The sequence below is a fragment of the Barbus barbus genome (assembly GCF_936440315.1).
Source record: "Barbus barbus genome assembly, chromosome: 44".
NCBI lineage: Eukaryota > Metazoa > Chordata > Actinopteri > Cypriniformes > Cyprinidae > Barbus > Barbus barbus.
The window spans coordinates 24961896-24981473 of NC_136722.1; the positions used below are offsets into that span (position 1 = coordinate 24961896).

General features: G+C 38.6%; 1 pseudogene across 1 annotated transcript; it reads right to left on the reverse strand.

Annotated features, from left to right (window-relative positions):
• Positions 1-332: 332 nt before the first annotated feature.
• On the reverse strand, positions 333-14922 carry LOC306863691 (myosin-7-like; annotated as a pseudogene). Its single transcript has 35 exons — positions 14722-14922; positions 14409-14551; positions 14174-14330; positions 14018-14045; positions 13802-13817; positions 13362-13454; positions 10753-10816; positions 10561-10659; positions 10394-10489; positions 10151-10289; positions 9720-9838; positions 9489-9638; positions 9227-9397; positions 8840-9149; positions 8646-8728; positions 8312-8517; positions 8007-8131; positions 7749-7885; positions 7411-7666; positions 7090-7332; positions 6837-7013; positions 6612-6757; positions 6433-6523; positions 4874-5263; positions 4632-4758; positions 3278-3396; positions 2876-3072; positions 2606-2789; positions 2345-2510; positions 1870-2090; positions 1466-1762; positions 1274-1378; positions 1086-1181; positions 751-885; positions 333-353 (listed from the first exon to the last, which is right to left on the reverse strand). The product of its transcript is annotated as a myosin-7-like (transcript).
• Between the last annotated feature and the right edge of the window lie 4656 nt (positions 14923-19578).

Consider the following 19578-nt stretch of genomic DNA (forward strand, 5'->3'; position numbering starts at 1 on the left):
TTGAGACAGAACAGTGGCACGGACATATTTTAAGATATGTCAGAGCAAGATATTTTTAGTTGAGACAGCTCATACGTGCATTATAGTCTGGGACTAGCCTTAAGCCTTGTCTGTGAAACCTGGAGTAAAAGTCTTCAGTCTTGATTAAAAGGCTAATCTAAAGTGGCACCCAATGTATTGAAGGTGAATGCAACGACATGTTAAAATTATTTAAAAAAACAGCATGAAGCAGGGACTTACTTGCACATTCATTTTATTCTACAGAACTACAGATAATGAAATCACGCTGAGCTACACTGAACAAGCCTTTCAGAAAGATCCATGTGAGAGCCTCACTCTTCATCGTGCCCTTTCTGTGAGAGGAAAAGACATGAAAAGGATATTGGGTAGTAGAAGGTATTTGTTGCTTTCTTTTCTCAAGTGAAAAAAGTTATTTATTGTTCATTAGATTGTTTAGTTAAGCATCAGCTCTAAAAAGTTAATTCTGTTTATGCAATAGTATCTCTGTAACTTTGGTGAGGCAAGCGTTAAGAGAGTTATCTTTCCCCAAAACAAAAACTTGGACGTGCACCACCTCATACACTGGGTATGCATTAAATAATAGTGTTGCTTTTGAGTAGTAAATTGTTTCAAATTGATTTGAACTCTTTGATCAGACAAACAGTTTTTCTGATTGATCACAATAATTTCAAAATCAAAGTAAGATCAATTGTAATTGAGGTCACTGATGATGATTGTATATTGAGTTACCTTAGATCCTGTGTCTCTGCTTTTGGCTCTCATCTTGTTGACCTGAGATTCAGCAATATCAGCCCTCTCCTCTGCCTCATCCAGCTCATGCTGCAGTTTACGGAACTTGCCCAGATTAGAATTGGCCTGTTCCTCCTAAACAAACAACAATATATCATGGTCGATAATCTTTTTTTTTTTTTTTTGCATGTTTTGAAGTCCCAAAAGCAAATTAACCAATATTTTATCAATTTAGCAAAATTATATTTTGAAAATCATATTAAGGTGTTCCAAATGTTAAGATTTTAAAATATTTTCATGGGGGGAAAAACTAAAATAATTTATTTTAGGCATACCGCCTCCTCAGCAGCTCTCTTGTAGGACTTGACTTTTAGCTGCAGTTTGTCCACCAGGTCCTGCAGACGACTCAGATTCTTACGATCCTCCTCGGTCTGCAAAAAGAGTACACGGTGACTACAATGTGTGAAAATGGTATGAATGGTATAAATACAAAGACATTTATTTGTATGTGAGAGAATATCACCTGGTAGGTGAGCTCCTTGATGCGTCTCTCATATTTCCGGACTCCTTTCACAGACTCGCTTGCCTTTCTCTGTTCCAGCTCCACCTCATTTTCCAGCTCTCTCACCTAAGAGTGGTGTAAGATGGTTACTAATTAAACAAAATAAGCATAATTACAGAAAAAATACACTTTCCAAAAACATAAGCAGCTTACCCTGGCTTCCAGCTTCTGGACCTGCTTCTTGCCTCCCTTCATGGCGATCTGCTCAGCTTCATCCAGACGGTGCTGCAGGTCTTTGATGGTCTGCTCCATGTTCTTCTTCATGCGCTCCAGATGAGCACTGGTGTCCTGCTCCTTCTTCAGCTCCTCTGCCATCATTGCAGCATCAGTGATGGCTTTCTTGGCTTTTTCCTCAGCATTCCTGCACTCCTGCACTGCCTCCTCAACCTCAGTCTGAAGCTGAGTATTATCTCCCTCCAGCTTCTTCTTCTGATTCAGCAGGCTAGTATTCTGAACATAGACAATACTGACATTCATATAGTATCTAGATGATATTATGTACTAAGAGAGGGCTTGAAGTTTTTGTTAGTGTGAATATGTGGACAGGTGTGTCATACCTGAGAATGCAGGAGCTGAACTCTCTCACTGACGTCCAGCAGTTCCTGCTCAGCCAGTTTCCTTCCTCTCTCAGTCTGTTCCACCAGGGATCTCAGCTCGTCCAGTTCAGCCTGCAGCAGATTGTTGCGTCTATCCACGATGGTAATGTTCTCTTTGAGATCATCATTGACTTTTAGCTGCAGTTTGCATGTCAGATCCGTGTCAAGTTCAGCAGCGCCAGCTATTAAAGCAATAGCAGGCAACTACCCTAATAACTCAGTTGCTGTGATGACTGTTCATCAAAAAAAAAAAAAGAGGAAATCAATAACTTTTATTGCTTTAAGGGGTTCATCTATATTTAACCCTTGTGCGTCAATAAAATAAAAAGTTACACATAGGTCCATAATGTAATAATGGTTAATATAGAAAAAGCCTAGATAAATATTCCATTTAGGTGACATGTGAAAGCTTAGATGAATAATATATCAAGGGCACCTTGGAGGTTCTTGTTTTCTCTCTTCATGGTCTCCAGATGATCCAGAGACTCCTCATAAGAGTTCTTCAGTTTGAACAGCTCAGTACTCAGAGATCTGGCCTCCTTCTGGGAACTTTCCAGCTCACTCTGAGACTCCTCATATTTCTGCTTCCATTCAGCTAGGACCTGTTTGATAGTTTCAGAGACTTTGATTAGCTACCATTGGAGCTTGATGGAAACAGGAAGATTATTTATCTATACAGTAAGCATGTTTTATTCACCTTGTCAAAGTTTCTTTGCTTCTTGTCCAGAGCAGCAGCAGCAGCATTGGATCTCTCCACATCCACCATGAGATCTTCAATCTCATTCTGCAGCCTGTGCTTGGTCTTCTCCAGTGAGGAGCATTTAGCATTAACAGCTTCCACAGCTTCTTCTGCATCCTGCAAACGCTGAGCCAGCTTCTTCCTAAAAATGTTACAGAAAATCAATGCTTTACAGAGTTTTTATGTTTACATAATTTTTGCAGGTTTGTATGTGATTCCTGTTCATACTTGGCATCTTCCAGCTCCTCAGTCCTCTGGATGGCATCAGTTTCATACTTGGTTCTCCACTGAGCCACCTCAGAGTTTGCCTTGGACAGACTACGCTGCAGCTCAGCCTTAGCTTCCTGCTCTTCCTCAAACTGCTCCCTCAGCAGATCAGCATCGTGACGAGCAGATTGAACTGCATGGGCCAGGGCATTCTTAGCCTATAAGATATTTAAAATGAATGTTTTCTGTTGTGGCGTATGGCCCATAGCTGTAGCATAAGGCTCTAGTCTCTTTGAGGTGTGTGGGTTTTAATCCCGCTGCTCCTAAGAAGAGCTTATAGGGTGACAAGGCGGTGCAGTAATTAAGGTGAATGACTGCTACACTGTGCTACGCTAACCTTGTGGGTAGTAGTAGTTGCCATACCTTGATTTCCTCCTCTAGTTGTCTTTTGAGGTCCTCAATCTGCTGAGTGTAGGACCGCTTGCCTCTTGTTAGCTGAGAGACCAAGGAATCCTTTTCTTCAAGCTGTCTAGAAAGCTCCCCTAGATAGACGTATAACCATTACATTACAGAAAGTAGTGTGTGATTTTGGGCATTTATCTAACAGTCAGTGTGGTCAAATTTAGCGTGTTAACGCAGGCGATTAATTTTTTCAGTTTAGCGGCATTAAAAATATTTAATGCAATTAACGCAGGAGCAGGGCTAGGTTTGGCCACCCCACTCACAACTGCTGCCTCGGTCTCTTTTTTTCTTGGCAAGAAATGCATTTATTCAGTCACAGAACGTCTTTATGTTCAGATGTACAGATGAAGGATTGATGTATTATTAGTAGAGACTTTAAGACCTGAAGTGGGTCAGAAAAGATAAAGAGATTTGAGAGAAAGTACGATGCGTGTCAGATCCGTGTCATGTTCAGCAGCGCCAGCTATTAAAGCAATAGCAGGCAACTACCCTAATAACCCAGTTGCTGTGATGACTGTTCAAAAAAAAAAGAGGAAATCAATAACTTTTATTGCTTTAAGGGGTTCATCTATATTTAACCCTTGTACTTCAATAAAATAAAAAGTTACACATAGGTCCATAATGGACAAAAATGTCCCCGTCAAAAAACAGTCATAAAAATGTAAAGCTTGGGAGCACTAATTTTAAAGAAAACCAATGGCAGATTATTGCTGAAGTAAAAAAAAGTTCAAAAAATGAAACCCCCCAAAAAAAGTAATAGAGGTTTAATTTTTTGAAAATTATGTATGAATATTTTCTATAAAATATATATTTTATGAAACATGTTGAACTCTAAACCTGCTAGAAAATCAAAGCCATAAATCTAATTCAACTTCTGTATATTTCTGCTGAAGGGCACAGGTATCTATGATATGTATTCTAATGGATTTATGCGAAGATTGTTTTAAGTTCACTTTTAAATCTAATGTTAAAATTGATAGCTCTCAACTATACTGTATTTTTGAATGACTATATTCAATGGTTAAATATTAGGGAGAGAAACAATTATAGACATCAGTAGTATTGGTTTCAGTGATTTGGGCCTTCAGTCATTTAAAAAAATGTCATTAAACAAATATAAAAAATATACTGTCTTTACGTTTGTACGTTAATTTGAAGATTGAATTTGAAATTATTGCAATATAAAAGTATATTTAAAAACTTTAAATGTTAGGTGGGATTAATCGCGATTAAAACTGTGCAATGAATTTTTTTGAATCGACTGACAGCACTACTAACAATACATGATAAAATAATATATAATCAGAGTACATACCATTCTCAGTTTGTAGCTTAGCTTTTTGCATGGTAAAGTCATTGATGCTGCGTTGCCCTTCTTCGTATTTTGTTCTATATTCTGACATCTGGTCTTCAAGGGTCCTGCACATTTTCTCCAAGTTTGCCTGGACACATATCATATAATTGAATGTTAAATAAAGCAGAAAGAACACATGATTCTAAAGAACAGCTGAAGTAAAGACAATTACAAATTCTAACATGGAAACAAGAATTCATCACCTTGGACTTGGCAAGCTGCTCCATGTTGGAGACCACATCATCCAGTTCCAGTCTGAGTTCACTCTTCTCTTTCTCCAGCTTCTGCTTCACTCTCTGAAGGTTGTCGATCTGCTCTCCCAGATCAGCTACACTGTCGGCATGTTTCTTCCTCAGTGTAGCAGCGGTGGCCTCATGTTGCAGAGTGGACTCTTCAAGGTCTCTGCGCAGCTTCTGGAACTCAGCTTCACGTTTCTTGTTCATCTCAATCTGGGCAGCAGTGGCTCCACCAGCCTCCTCCAATCTTTCACTGATCTCTTCCAGTTCTCTGGACAGATCAGCTCTCTGTTTCTCAACTTTAGCACGAGCAGCTCTCTCAGCCTCCAGCTCTTCCTCAAGCTCTTCGATACGGGCCTGATGTGAGGAAACCCAACATTATAGCTACCATTCCTTACTGTCCAACTACTTTTTAAAGGGGACATCAGATGCAAAACTCACCTTTACATGGTGTTTGAACATAAATGTGTTGGCAATGTGTGTACACAACCACACTATAATGATAAAAATCCACCCAGTGATCCCCACAAATCATAAGCACTGTCTCGGATCTAGCCATTCACAGATTCTAGAGTGACATTCACACAGGCCAAGGCCCCTCCTACGACTATTGAAAAACACTGGCGTTTTAGCATTGACCTGCCCTGAGTGAGCTGTCAACAGTCCGCTATTGTTTTGACACCAGAGCAGGTGTAGACAAGAATGACTCCTAAGCGATTGAGGTGTTTAAGGTGTCGTAATACAGAGTAATTGCCTAATTAAGTACTTAGTAGTAGCCGTTGTACTTACATAAACAAAATGTACTTACCATGTAACTAAGTTATGGAACAACTTGTAATTACAGTTTGTAATTATGTAGATGTAATAGACAGCTACTGTTACACATGTGACAGACCAAGTCTGTTACACAACTACTTGTACACTTAAGTACAATCTTGATACACATTTTTTTAAGTAACTTATGCCTGTGTAATATTCTGTAATTTTAATGTAATTAGAAATGTATTACATGTGTTTAAGCTGTGTACTGGTGGGTTAAATCAAACTAAGGTGCAGCTGGATAAGGTGTACAGTATAGATACACATGAAGTACACTTAAGTACAATATTGATACACTTTATTTTAAGTAGCTTGTGTCTGTGTACTTGTATTTATAATTACGTTGTATAAAGTCTGCAACACATATGTAACAATCTTTTGGTTACATAAGTAGCTGTGTAACAGACTCGGTCTGTTACATATGTGTAACAGTAGCTGCCTATTACATCTACATAATTACAAAATGTAAGTACGGGCTGTTCCATAACTTAGTTACATGGTAAGTACATTTTGTTTCATGTAAGTACAACAGCTACTACGAAGTACTTAACTAGGTAACTACTCTGTATCATGGACACCTTAAAATAAAGTGTTACCAGAAATTGTAACCAAAGTACATCATAGACTTTTCATGAAGACCCTAAAGAATCGTACCAACTTGTGGAAAATGGGCATCTAATGTCCCCTTTAGGAATCATCAGTTTTACCTGCAACTCCTTCAGTTTCTTCTGGAGTTGGGCTGCCATTGCCTGCTCATCTTCAATCTTGCTACTGAGCTGGCTCATCTCAAAATCTTTTCTGTGTTTCAGAATTTCCACTGTTAATAAGGATTCAGAATGTGAGCTGTATTCTTGAATTATAATTTCACCCGCTACGTAAAACACACTTTTTAATCCTCTCTTCCAGTTGTTGTTTGTCATTTTCCAGGTCCATCACACTCTCTTGGGTCAACTTTAAGTCTCCCTCAAGCTTCCTCTTTGCCCTCTCCAGATCCATACGAAGTTTCTTTTCCTGTTCCAGGGAACCCTCAAGCTGGAAGGGCAATGACAAAGTGTTTTATTTAGCATTTTTCATAGTTCATTTACATCAGAAGCGTCAACAAACCACTCACATCATCCACTTGTTGCTCCAGCTTAGCTTTGGCTTTAGTGAGAGTGTTGACTTTGTCTTCCTCACTCTGGAGGTCATCCAGTGTTTGCTGATGGGCCTCCTGCAGAGCTTTCTTCTCCTTGGTCAGCTTAGCGATGATCTCATCCAAAGCTGCCATGTCTTCTGTCAGGTTTTTAACCTGTAGAAATGTGTCATTGTATCAGTGGACTCCTAACAAACCATTTTTACATCTCTAACATGTGTTGAAAACTGACCTTATTCTCAGTGGCGTGTTTCTCTTTCTCCACTTTGGCCAGAGTGAGTTCAAGATCATCAATGTCCTTCTTGAGCTCAGAACATTCATCCTCCAGCTTTCGTTTCTTTGCAGTCAGCTCAGCATTCATTTCTTCTTCATCCTCCAGTCTCTCAGTCAGCTCTTTGGTTTTAGCCTCAAGCTGGATCTTGCTCTTGATCAGACCCTCACATCTCTCCTCAGCATCGCAAAGATTGTCTTGCTCCTGTTTACATATAATGTCTTTGTGTGATTAAATAAAGAGTTGCATGTCATTCTTGAATTCATAAAATCACAAACTTACAGCTTGGACTTGAAGTTGTAGGTCGTTTTTCTCTTGGAGAAGAGAAACCATCTTTTCTTAAAGCTCCTTTTTGCGGGCTTCAGATTTGGCGTAAGCCTCCTTCAACTTCAGGAATTCTTCCTTCATGTTGGCCATTTCTTTCTCAGTCTCAGCAGATTTCAGCAGAGGCTTAATCTTGAAGTAGAGCTTCATCCAGGGCCAATTCTTAACACCCATGAAGGCACGTACGTTCCACTGGATAACAACCAAGGCATCTCTGCAACATAATGGCACACATTAATATCTTAAAACCAATTAATATTGTTGATCTCAAATTTATTGGGTGTCTGATTTCTAACCTGCGCTCAACAATCTTCTGGAACTCAATTCTTGAGAGAATACCGCGAGCCCTTGCTTGAATACCAGTAATGATGAGAGCAAGACGGTCATCTCGCATCTCTTCAAGGGTACCCAGTAGACCAGCCTTGAAGAACACCTTCAAAGAAATATGAAAATTCTAGTTTTAGAGGTTCAATTAAATGAAGAGAGAGAGAGAGAGAGGAATAGTATGAAAATCAGTGTTTTTCCAGCCCATCTTTAAACAAGTTCATTCATACCTTAGTATGGCCAAACTTGTAATGGTTGTGATCAATGTCCAGAGATCCCAGTAGTTTTTTCTGCTCCTTTCCTGCTATCAATAAACTGTCCTTCAGGAATAGCAGCAGTGTTTAGGATGCGGTATCTGTCACAGTAACAGTATTAATTGAAGCAAATTAATGCTGTTAATGTTTTTTTTATTCAATTATAATTTTAAATAAATATATTTTTGCCCACAAGTTAGCATTTTAATATATGTTGATGAATAAAGAAAAACATGAAAACTTTGAAATTTAACAGAATCTGCAATCAAAATTAAATATACCTCTGCTTGAAATCTCCATACAGGATCCTGTTGGGAAATCCCTTTCTGCAGATCCTGATGCCCTCCAGCACACCGTTACAGCGCAGCTGGTGCATGACCAGAGGATTCTCCATCGCTCCAGGAGTCTTAGTCTCATTGGGGATGATGCAGCGCACAAAGTGAGGGTGAGTTTGCCTCAAGTTGGTCATCAGCTTGTTCAGGTTCTCCTGTGGATAGATGTTATCCATCACTCATCCCATATATATTTCAGGTTGTTATACTGTTTAAAAAAGATTAAGCCGCCAAATATACACAGCGTGTTATTCATTTCTGTGTGAAAAACACTATATGTTACCCTGTGAAGAGCAGACACTGTCTGGAAAGAAGAGCCTTTTTTCTTCTTCTCCTTTCCTTTGCCACCACCTCCTCCCTCGGCGGCTGTTACAAAAAAATATAGATCATGTTCCAGTGTATCATGTATAAAGAAAATCACTCAAAATATTAATTTGTTTGTTTCTTGGATTCTTTTCTCATTTTTCAGCAACACACCTGAGTCAGCACCAGCATATCCAACAAACAGGTTAGACAGCAGTTTCATGGTGGACTTCTGATAGAGGCCAACGACAGTCTCATTAAGAGGGTCCTTATTCTTCACCAGCCAGTTATTGATGTTGTAGTCCACAGTGCCAGCGTAGTGAACCAGGGAGAAATGGGCCTCTGGTTTACCCTTGACAATCCTGGGCTTCTGGAAGTTGTTTGATTTCCCCAAATGGTTGTCATAAAGCTTAGATTTGAATGTTGTATCACTGGCTTTGGGAAACATGCACTCCTCTTCAAGGATGGACATGATACCCATGGGCTAAGATGAGCAGAATGAAATAATGAAATTAGCTTTATTGATACAACACCTGAGATTTCTCAAATTTAACAACTCACCTTTTCAATGAGATCAATACAAGCCTGCAAGTCCATGCCAAAGTCAATGAACTCCCACTCAATACCCTCCTTCTTGTATTCCTCTTGCTCCAACACAAACATGTGGTGGTTGAAGAACTGCTGCAACTTCTCATTAGTGAAGTTGATGCACAGCTGCTCAAAGGTGTTGAACTGCAGGTGGAATATATTGTATCATCACAATGACAAAATAACAAAGAAATTCAGTTATTGAATAGCAATAATCCAGTTAATGTAATCTTACATCAAAGATCTCAAATCCAGCAATGTCCAGCACACCAATGAAGTACTGGCGAGGCTGTTTGGTGTCCAGGGATTGGTTGATTCTCACAACCATCCAGAGGAACATCTTCTCATAAACAGATTTGGAAAGAGCTCCAATAGCATAGTACACCTATCCAAGATAGGATATAGAAAAATGTTTTTTTTGTTTTTGATGGTTATGTTCATGATGAAGGGATGAAGTAGTCTCCACCTGCTGGACATTCTGTCCCTTGGTGACCCACTCATTTCCTACTTTAACTCTCGGGTGGCACAGAGCCTTGATGAGATCAGCAGAGTTCAGGCCCATCAGATAAGCTGACTTATCAGCATCTGTTGCCAAAAATAGAATAGAATGGTTGACAGGCACACATGCATTCAAGAGTATAGAAACCCATTGTCAATGCTTGCCTATGAAATTGTATCAATGAAATAGCTTTGGTACTGAAATGCTACATTACATTTCAAAAATGAGGTGGTAATGTCACTATTCTTGTTCAGCACATCACAGCTTCACTCTTAGAAGAGAGATGCTGCAGAGACGCAGGTAATTCACGCATGCACATCACTGTGTCTGATTTAGAACAAGTATAATTGTATATTTATTATACAAGTATCATGTCAGCGTTTTCTCCTAATACTGACCCTCAGTCCCATCAGCCTCTGCCTGTTCCTCTCGTTGCTTCTGCTTGAACTTCATGTTGCCGTAGTGCATGATGGCACCAATCAGCTTGTAGATGCTATTCTTCTCCTCTTGGGTGAAGCCCAGCACATCAAATGCTTCCTATAGCAAATATAATAATTAACTGCATTTCATTGCATGTTTTGCAGACTTCAATTCCAAGGCGTGAGAAGTCAAGAGATTCATGCATGTTTTGGATAACGCACATCAGTAGCCATCAGCATCATCGATAGAGGCCACTTGCGTCTCTCCTTGGGAGATGAAGGCGTAATCGTAAGGGTTTGCTGTGATCAGCAGCATCTCTGAGAGGATAAAACAATATTTTACATCTCATCACTCGCAGTTTTGTTACCAAAGTTGTGATTTTGCTTACCCAGAAGTTCTGGTTTCTTCTGAGACAGGATCTGGTAGAAGATGTGGTAGTCTCTCTCAGCCTTGAGCTGGAAAGTCACACGGGATTTCTCTAACAGATCTGTTTGTAGAAATGTAGAAGTTAAACTCTTACCATCGACATCTTACCATCATCTTTAAAATGAAAAAGTTACAAAGGAACTATTTTTCTTACAAGTCTCAATATCAGCAGAAGCAAGCTTTCCACTGGCAGCAAAGTGAATGCGAATGAACTTGCCCTGTTTAAGAACAACAGCTCAATGTCATTTCATTTCAATCAAATCAGCATATTTTACAGTAGTTGAGAGGTCTCAACGTGCTGCAAATAGTAAAAACACCAACAAATTAAGAAAACATCATCAGTTTGACAACACATGTGCTGCAAATACTCACAACACGACCAAATACAGAAATGTGCTGTAAATACGCACAGCCTACATGTTTTTGTTATTTATTTGTCTATGTGGTGTTTTTAATATGCTTTTAGACAAACCATGTGCCAATCTATTTAATCAACACCATTGCTGAGTATTTTCTCCTTAAAACTGAAGTTTCTCAATGGCACTTCCAGAAACGCAGTTTGAAACAGCCCTCGTTTTTCTACGTCACAAAATTCAACAACCAATCACATCAAGGGATAGATTCCTATCACTAGCATGCAAAATATACCACTACCAGCACAAAACCAAAAATAAATTAGAGCAAAAAACCCATAAAGCCGTGGTTTAATGTGAATTTAGAACCATCAACTTGCATTATAACCCATGGCAACAGTGGAAAAGTAGCCTGGAGTCAGGCCCACATCGACGTCTGCACTTCACACGCATTGCTCGCGGGCATCGGTAAGCCCCTCCCCTCGAACACAGACTAGCCAATGGCAGTCGAGTATCAGTTGCATGGGGAGCGGAACTCTGACATATTTAGGTTTCAGCGCCATAGAGAAACGTTGGAAGATCCCGAAGCTTGCATCGGTTTTATGGGGTTTATGCTTCAAAAATACAAAAACTATGTGCCTGGGGTACTTGTAACACTGATTCCAGGTATCTTGAGAGGATGGGCAATCTGAATTATTTTATTACATTTCCTGAATCCAAACAAAACTGTAAAATGTACCTAAGTATTCAACCCCAATACAAATGAAGACAAAAACGTTAATTTTCTGGTTGTCATACACTCATTAAATTACAATTTTCATCTGCTCAAGCAGAACGTTAATTCTGCTTTAGCAAGGTATCTCTGGCTAAAACTAGCTAACGTTAAAGTTAGTGAGTCCATACTAACGTACAAACCTAAATAGCGGACAGTTCTCTCGTCTTGTACAGTGTAGGTCAAAAACACATAAATGAAGGTCTCTCCATATTAAACTGGTTAAATGTACATTAATTTAATCGTACTCTGCGATACATGAACAGTGTTGATCCTGCATGTTGTCATCCGCGATCGTAATATGAGACTTCTCCTGCTTGCATTGTGATCTGTAAACCCTCGCTTCGAGTTACCCACCGTATTTATATTAAAATATTTTATAAATCCCTCCATAGAATATTTAATATATATTTAATATTGGGCCTTCTGTGCCCCAAATTGTGCGAAAACATCGTGGGACAAGGTTTTCATGCTGCAGCTGTCATTGTAAGACAGTGAGCAACTCCGTTTGTTTGTCCGAGAGAGCAACAGTAACTACGGGGGGCGGGGCTTACCGATAGGTAAATTGGAATCACTAACGACTGCATTCAGTCTTAACGCATTTTAGGACACAACATCGTCAAGTAAGTAACTTTAACGAATGTTACAGTATTCACTGTAGTTGTCCGCTAGTAAAAACAGTTTTATCAGTCATTATCCATGTATGCCATTGTTTCGCGTTTACTACAGTTCAGTGGATCAGGAGGCACTGGCTGGTGTGACTGAGTGGAGGCGGGGCTCATTTGCATATTCATAGATCCGTGTACAGTAAATGAGGCAGGGGTGTAGAGTTACATTCAAGCTATTTTAAGGCATGAGAAAATTATTTTCACAAGAAAAATCATTTAAATATGTCATTTTGATTATCAAAGATGAGTTTTAAGGTATAAAATATTTGACTACTGGGGGACACATGGTCACTATTGTTAAACCATGGTAACCACAAATTAACGATGGTTGTGCTACACTAACCATAGTTACTATACTTTTACTATAATAAAACCATGGTTAATTTTCATAAAGAGGAGTTGGAATGTAAGTTTCACACACCTTGAAACATTTCCATTGTGGTCTGTGCTACTTGCAACACTTTTCTGTATTTGGTTGTGTTGTGCATATTTGCAGCACATGTGTTGTCAAACTGATGAAGAGTTTTTTTTATTTGCTGGTGCTTTGGTGGCCAGGGGCAGTGGTGGCTTAATGGTTGGAGAGTCGGGCTTGTAACCCAAAGGTTGCTGGATTGACTCTCAGTAATGGCAGGGATTGTCTGTGGTGGTGGGGGGGGGGGGGGGGGGGTGAATGACCAGCGCTCTCCTCCACCCTCAGTACCACGACTGAGGTAAGACCCTTGAGCACTGAATCCCCAAATCCTAGGCGATGCAGCAAAAATGGCTGCCCACTGCTCCAGGTGTGTGTTAACAGTGTGTGTGTGCGCGTGTTCACTACTCACTGCTGTGTGTGTGCACTTGGATGGGTTAAACGCAGAGCACAAATTCAGAGTATGGGACACCATACTTGGTCACACATCTGTTTGTGTGTTTTTTAAGTTGTAGCACGTTGAGCCGTAATTTTTTGAAACTGGAGGCAGATAAAACTCACAAAGCGAGATGAGTTGTCATTTCTGATAGTCTTGGCATTTCCAAAAGCCTCCAGAGCAGGATTACACTGGATGATTTGATCCTCCAGAGTACCCTAAAAAACAGACAGATATGCTGCAGATATTAAAGAAAAGAACATTAATGTTGTATTTTAGCTGATTATGTTGTAGTAAAATTTGTTCATTTTGTTTTTGGACAAATTATTAATTATTTTCAGTGTTTCCCACAGGAAAAAAACTGCGTGACCTCTTCGGCATAATTACGTGAAGTCATGAACGCGCATCGCAGAACAGGCGAGCATTTGTGTTTATAAAGCATATACAATATATATTTTTTTTTTTTCACTAGATAAGACCCGTATTCATTGTCTGGTATCGTTTATAGCCCTTTGAAGCTGCGGTCATTTTGACCTTCAACCGTTTGGAGTCCATTGAAGCTAACTATATGGATAAAAATCCTGGAACGTTTTCATCAAAAACCTTAATTTCTTTTTGACTGAACAAAGAAATGCATAAACATCTTGGATGACATGGGGGTGAGTAAATTATCAGGACATTTTTATTTGAAAGTGAACTAATTCTTTAAGAATTCATTCATAAAAAATGTAGCAAACAAACAAACAAAAAATAATAATCTAACTAAAACACAAAGTCTTACGTGATAAGAATGGACTGGTTTTCTCTGTCTGTAAAAGCCAACATTTTAATTATAATGATTAATGTTATATGCTTGAACATTAAATGATTTTCACATAGAGCTTGTGCTGTTTTTGGTTGTATATGAAATATTTAAAGTACTGTCACGTAGACGCACCTGACAGCATGTACTGGTAGGCGTTGTCAGAGATGGAGAAGATGTGAGGAGGAGCTTCACTCCTCTTCTTTCCTCTGTAGGCAGTGACAACTTCCTGGTTGTACACCGGCAGCCACTTGTAGGGGTTGACAGTGACACAGAAGAGCCCAGAGTAGGTCTGTAAGAGATGACAGCAGGTTCAGATCTGCTCATACATGATAAAGTGAATCTGTGAGTGTTTTAAGACTCCACTCACGTAGATCATCCAGGCTGCGTAACGCTCTTTGAGGTTAAACAGCACAGCGGGCTCGTGCAGGAAGGTGAACATTGCCATGTCCTCAATTTGATAAACTTTGGCGGGTTCTGAGGGTGAACATCAATCTCCTTCACAGTTACTGTCTGTAACATAGACAGTGAAAACAGTGTCTATGCATATTAGTTTGTCCATGTAAATAAAATGAATCTGCTAATTCGTTCATTTTATGGAGAGGCTCAGGTTAGCATAGATTAAAGTAGAGAAATGTCTTTGAGAAATTGTGCTTTGTCTTTATTTGAAATCTTGAACTTACCGCTCCCTTTGAAGTCTCACAGGTGACTTTATCACCATCTCGACTGATAATAGATGCTTTAAGATACTCCTCTTCAGCATCAGGAACGAGACACTCTTTCTTCATGTCGAAGGGCCGAGTTTGGGCCTCCAGACGCTCGATGTCTGACTTCCTGAGGTACGGAGCAGCAGCTCCAAACTCCGCCATATGGGCATCCCCCATCTTTCACTCTGCTCACAAGTGCATACACACAGATTACTATATCAGATATTATATATAGGAGCCTATTTGGACACAAAAAAAAACAAGATAAATTAACAAATTTTAAAGAAACAAAAAAAAAAAAAAATGTGTCCTGTTTGAAATGCTAAAATTAGATCTAGTGTAAAAGACAGTTTGTTTGTAGTTTAAGGAACATGTTGATTGTTAATGTGATTCTGTACACCTGTGTGAAGAGAGAACTGATTCAAGCATACTGAGCAAAAATGTGTGAAGAGAAAATATCCTTCAGCATTAGTTATATGCCAGATACTGACATGTGATCTAATGCAATACTCAGACATTTATAAGTGTCCTAATAATGTGGGACCACTGTATATGATAATGTGGTAGTAGGACTTCTAATAAACTAATATCTCATATGATATTAGTCTCTTGCAGTCAGTGATGTTGCATTGTTGTCACTTACCTTTGTACTTCACCTCTCCAGACACCAGAATTACCGTCCTGGACACACACACACACAAAACAAATAAAATATATATATATATATATATATATATATATATATATATATATATATATATATATATATATATATATATATATATATAACTAATAAACAAAATTTGCAACCTGAAAAAACATCTCTCTGCCTTAAACGTAATAAAGAATTATAAATAAGATCAGGCTTTCATAAAGTCTGAGGCATCTCTGATGGCTTACCGTTTGATGATACAATAGAAAACCTGTCTGAAGCCATTGACTCGCCACCCCTTTTTATAATGTTAGAGGTCCTCTAAATATGGTTGCAGGAATTTTCTGGAGCATGTTAGTGTCTCAGTTTGGTTAGGATATGGATGGGCTGGGTGTCTGCTGGAGGCAGGGGCACATTTATATTGTATAGGGTGTCATTCATGCCAGTAAGGAACAATATTCATTGTCATTATCATTTGACTCATTTACCCTTCAGATTACAGTCTAAAATGCTAATTATTTTCTGTTCAGCAAGTTTTTTGTTAGGTAAGTACAGCACAAATGGTGTAATGTAAATAAAAGAATAAACTTCTGCTCGCTGCAAAAAAAATAAAAATTTGCTTAGTATTTTTGTCTGGTTTTCCAGTACAAATATCTAAAGATTCTTAAATCATGATATATTTACTTGAGACGCATAATAAAATGAGATTTTAAGTTTTGTTTTCTGAATGTATCAAAATTAAGTGCGTTTTTGCTTAAAATGAGGACAAAAAATATCTGCCAATGGGGCTAGAGAAAAGAAATATTGTTTTCCCTTTAAATTAAGATTATTTTTCTTACCCCATTCGCGGACTTTTTTTTGTTCGTTTTAAGGAAAAACTAACAACATTGATACATTTTTCAGAAAACAGTTTAAGTCAGTTTGCTTCTCAATGAAATGTATCTTGATCCAAGAATGTTTAGATATCAGCATTGGAAAATAAGACAAAAATACTAAGCAATAATTTTTGCTGTGTTTTACCATTGCGCCTATGAACAAACCGCTAATGTGACTTCTTTGAATTGAAATGTCTGCTAAACTGAAAAAAGAGAATGGTTTTTACATCAGTTAGCAGGTGTTTGCTCAAAAAAGAATGCATCTCATTGTTTGTATCAACTGATCTGTACCTTGCTCAACGACAAACTAAGTGTCATGTTGTCTATCATAGATGCTTTATATCCGCTCGAGCAGCTGAATCTGTAAGGGCAAGGTCAGTTTCCAGCTGGTGGGATCGCTTCACTCAGGCCTCATCGCTGACACGCCATTGTTCCTTTGCCTTCACACTTGAGGACAAAGATAACCTGTGAAATTCTTGCTGGGTGTTCCTAAATGATTGAGAAGAACAGCTTGCGTGATCTCTGCTACCAGCATCCATTTATGTATGTCTACAGCAGGTTGATGTCACTGCCTAAGTAAATTAATGTATGCACCTCATCTCCTCAATGTGAACTTACTATTCATCATATCCTTTGACTGGAACAGCGTCTAATTTGTCCAGTTTGGCAAACAATTCTGAGCTTTTTTGATATCAGCAGGATCAGAATTACTAGAACATAGGGCATTCAAAGCGTTCAGTTGTACTATGTTGTCCACTCAGTTCAGATATGATGACCCAAATGTTTTAAGCCTCTGCATAAAGTACATCTTCCGTGAGATTTCACTATACAGTGACCAACACTGAACACCTCAATTGCTTAAATGGATAGTTCTAAAAATTCTGTAATCACTTACCCTCATGTCATTTCAACCTGTATGCATTTCGTCCTTCTGTAGAAAACGAAAGAATATATTTAGAAGAACAACATTGGATCCCATTGACTTTCATTGTATGGACAAAAAAACAGATATTTTTAAAATATGTTTAAAAAGAAAGTCATTCAAGTTTAAAATGTATGAGGAGTTAATGCTGGAATAATTATTCTTGAGTGAACAAGATACTGAATTGGTCACTTTTTTTTTTCCTCTGCGTTTTCTGCCTTTTATTTAGATAGGAGGGTAAAGGAAAGGTCCGCGAGCCAGGACTTGAACTCGGGACACCCGAAGCGTAATGGCATTGCATATTAGCGCGCTGCCCACGAGGCCATCGGCGCCGACGTCACTTTCATTTTTTTAAAGGCGTTACTTTTTATATACATTTTTTTCCCCCTAAAACTATTGAACTCTGTCATCAGCCCTTTAATGATATGTATGCAACAGCTACGTGCACAGCACTCCATCAACTTGCATTGTCTGCACTGAAACATATGGAGGTCTGTGGCAGACTGTCAGTCATCCTCTTACCACTTACGGTCTCGTTTGTTCCACATTGTTTCCTCCCCATTGTCCTTGAGTATAAAGATAACCCTGTGAAATTCCTATTGAGCCTCTGACGAAATTGGAGCAACTGAAGAGGGACATCGAGAACACAAAGCGGATGCCGCGTTTGCAAAGGTCTCCAAGCTCATAAATAAACATCAAGTGGTACATGTTGGCACTCTTGCCAGCTGTATACATACTACTTATGTTACATGGCCAACTGAGGCAAAACGATGCCGGTCACAAGACAAGGGTTTATTATTAACCGTCATGCAGCATTGTAATAAGTTAAAGCTCAAAGACAGAAACAGAAGACATTGTCATTGTTATCTTGGAGTAATATGAAAAATTGGCAGCACTTTATTTTACAGTCCTGTTCCTCATTTACATATTATGTTCTTGTTATATTGAATTACAGTAACTTGGAAATAACTAGGTACTTACCCTGAACCTACCTCACCTAACCCTAACCTACGTAGTTATCATATATTTTCCAGTACTTAGGTAAGTTCAATGTATGTACAGGTCAGTGCACGTACAACTGAAAAATGAGTTCAAGCAAATGAACAAAGATCAGTTCATATAATATACGATGTTCATCCGTTATTCTCATTATGCATCTGTTACTGGATGCATGCAGGGGTCAACTGGCTCTTAAGACCATTTGTTAACCAAAAGAATGAAAGATGCTGCTAGATTTCTTTTAAATCAAAAGGGTCTTCTCACAGTCTTGTGAGATGTCAAGCCAGCAGTTATTATCTCCTGACTTATGGCAACATATCTTAATATATATCAAGCACATTCCGCTGTGGTTTAAGGTTGCAGGATGGTTGGTTCCTCTGTGAACCTTTGAGGAGCTCCTCCTATATTCAGACTCCACCTCCAGCACTGAAGTTTAATCACATACACTGTTCTGTTTAGGCATTCAGCGTTCAGCCTGGCAAGCAGCGGCTCTTCATAAAGGATCCATTGTTTATTGCTTGTTTATTAAAAGTTTTTAAATTTGGAATTGTTGAATATATTATTTAATTTGTTTTGCAGGTCTCAAGTCCTGTGCACTCAAAAAGAAAAGCGGACATTTGATGCAGGTGAGAGATGAAAAATAAATTCTGTTGTATTATCATTATAAGGTTTTAAGGTTCTTTATTTATCATGAATATTTACTGTAGATGTTTTGAGCTTTATCTAACCATGTTTTTGTCCGGCTCTTTCAGTGTGGAGAACATTTAAAGGACACAGGTCTGTCAGAGAAGCACCCTTCATATAGTAGAGAGTGCAAACAGGGGAAGATGTCTAAGCAACCATCTACCAAAGAAAGTCTTGGTTTCATTTATGCTTCAATAAATAATGTGGTGGGTGATTTTCCTTCTAGAAGAAAATATAGCAAATGTTAAACTGTATTCTGTAAGACAATATACATCATGTCAATTGGGTAAAGTAGCATTGGTCAAATTTTGCAAGTAACTTTTCTAATGAAAATGAAATGCATGACATTTTACTTATAAAAGTTTGCAAGTTTTAACAATTTGTGTAAATTCAACAAATGCATCGAATTGGTAAAGTAGTGCAAATGTCATGCACTGCAAACATTCAGTTTCTTAATTGGTAAATTCTTTAATTTGAATTTAAAGAAAAAGAGTGTATATAAATTATATTTACATTTATATAATGTTAGATTTTAGCGATGACCAGTTACTTCTGTGGATCTCTGTGCACATTTAAACTGACAGTGATTTAAACACTGAAGCTCCCCAAGTTACTGTACTGTTGGTTGCTAGCATTTCTTCATTTCTGGGAAGTCGTGGCCTATTGGATAGAAAGTCGGACTTGTAAACCAAAGGTCGGGG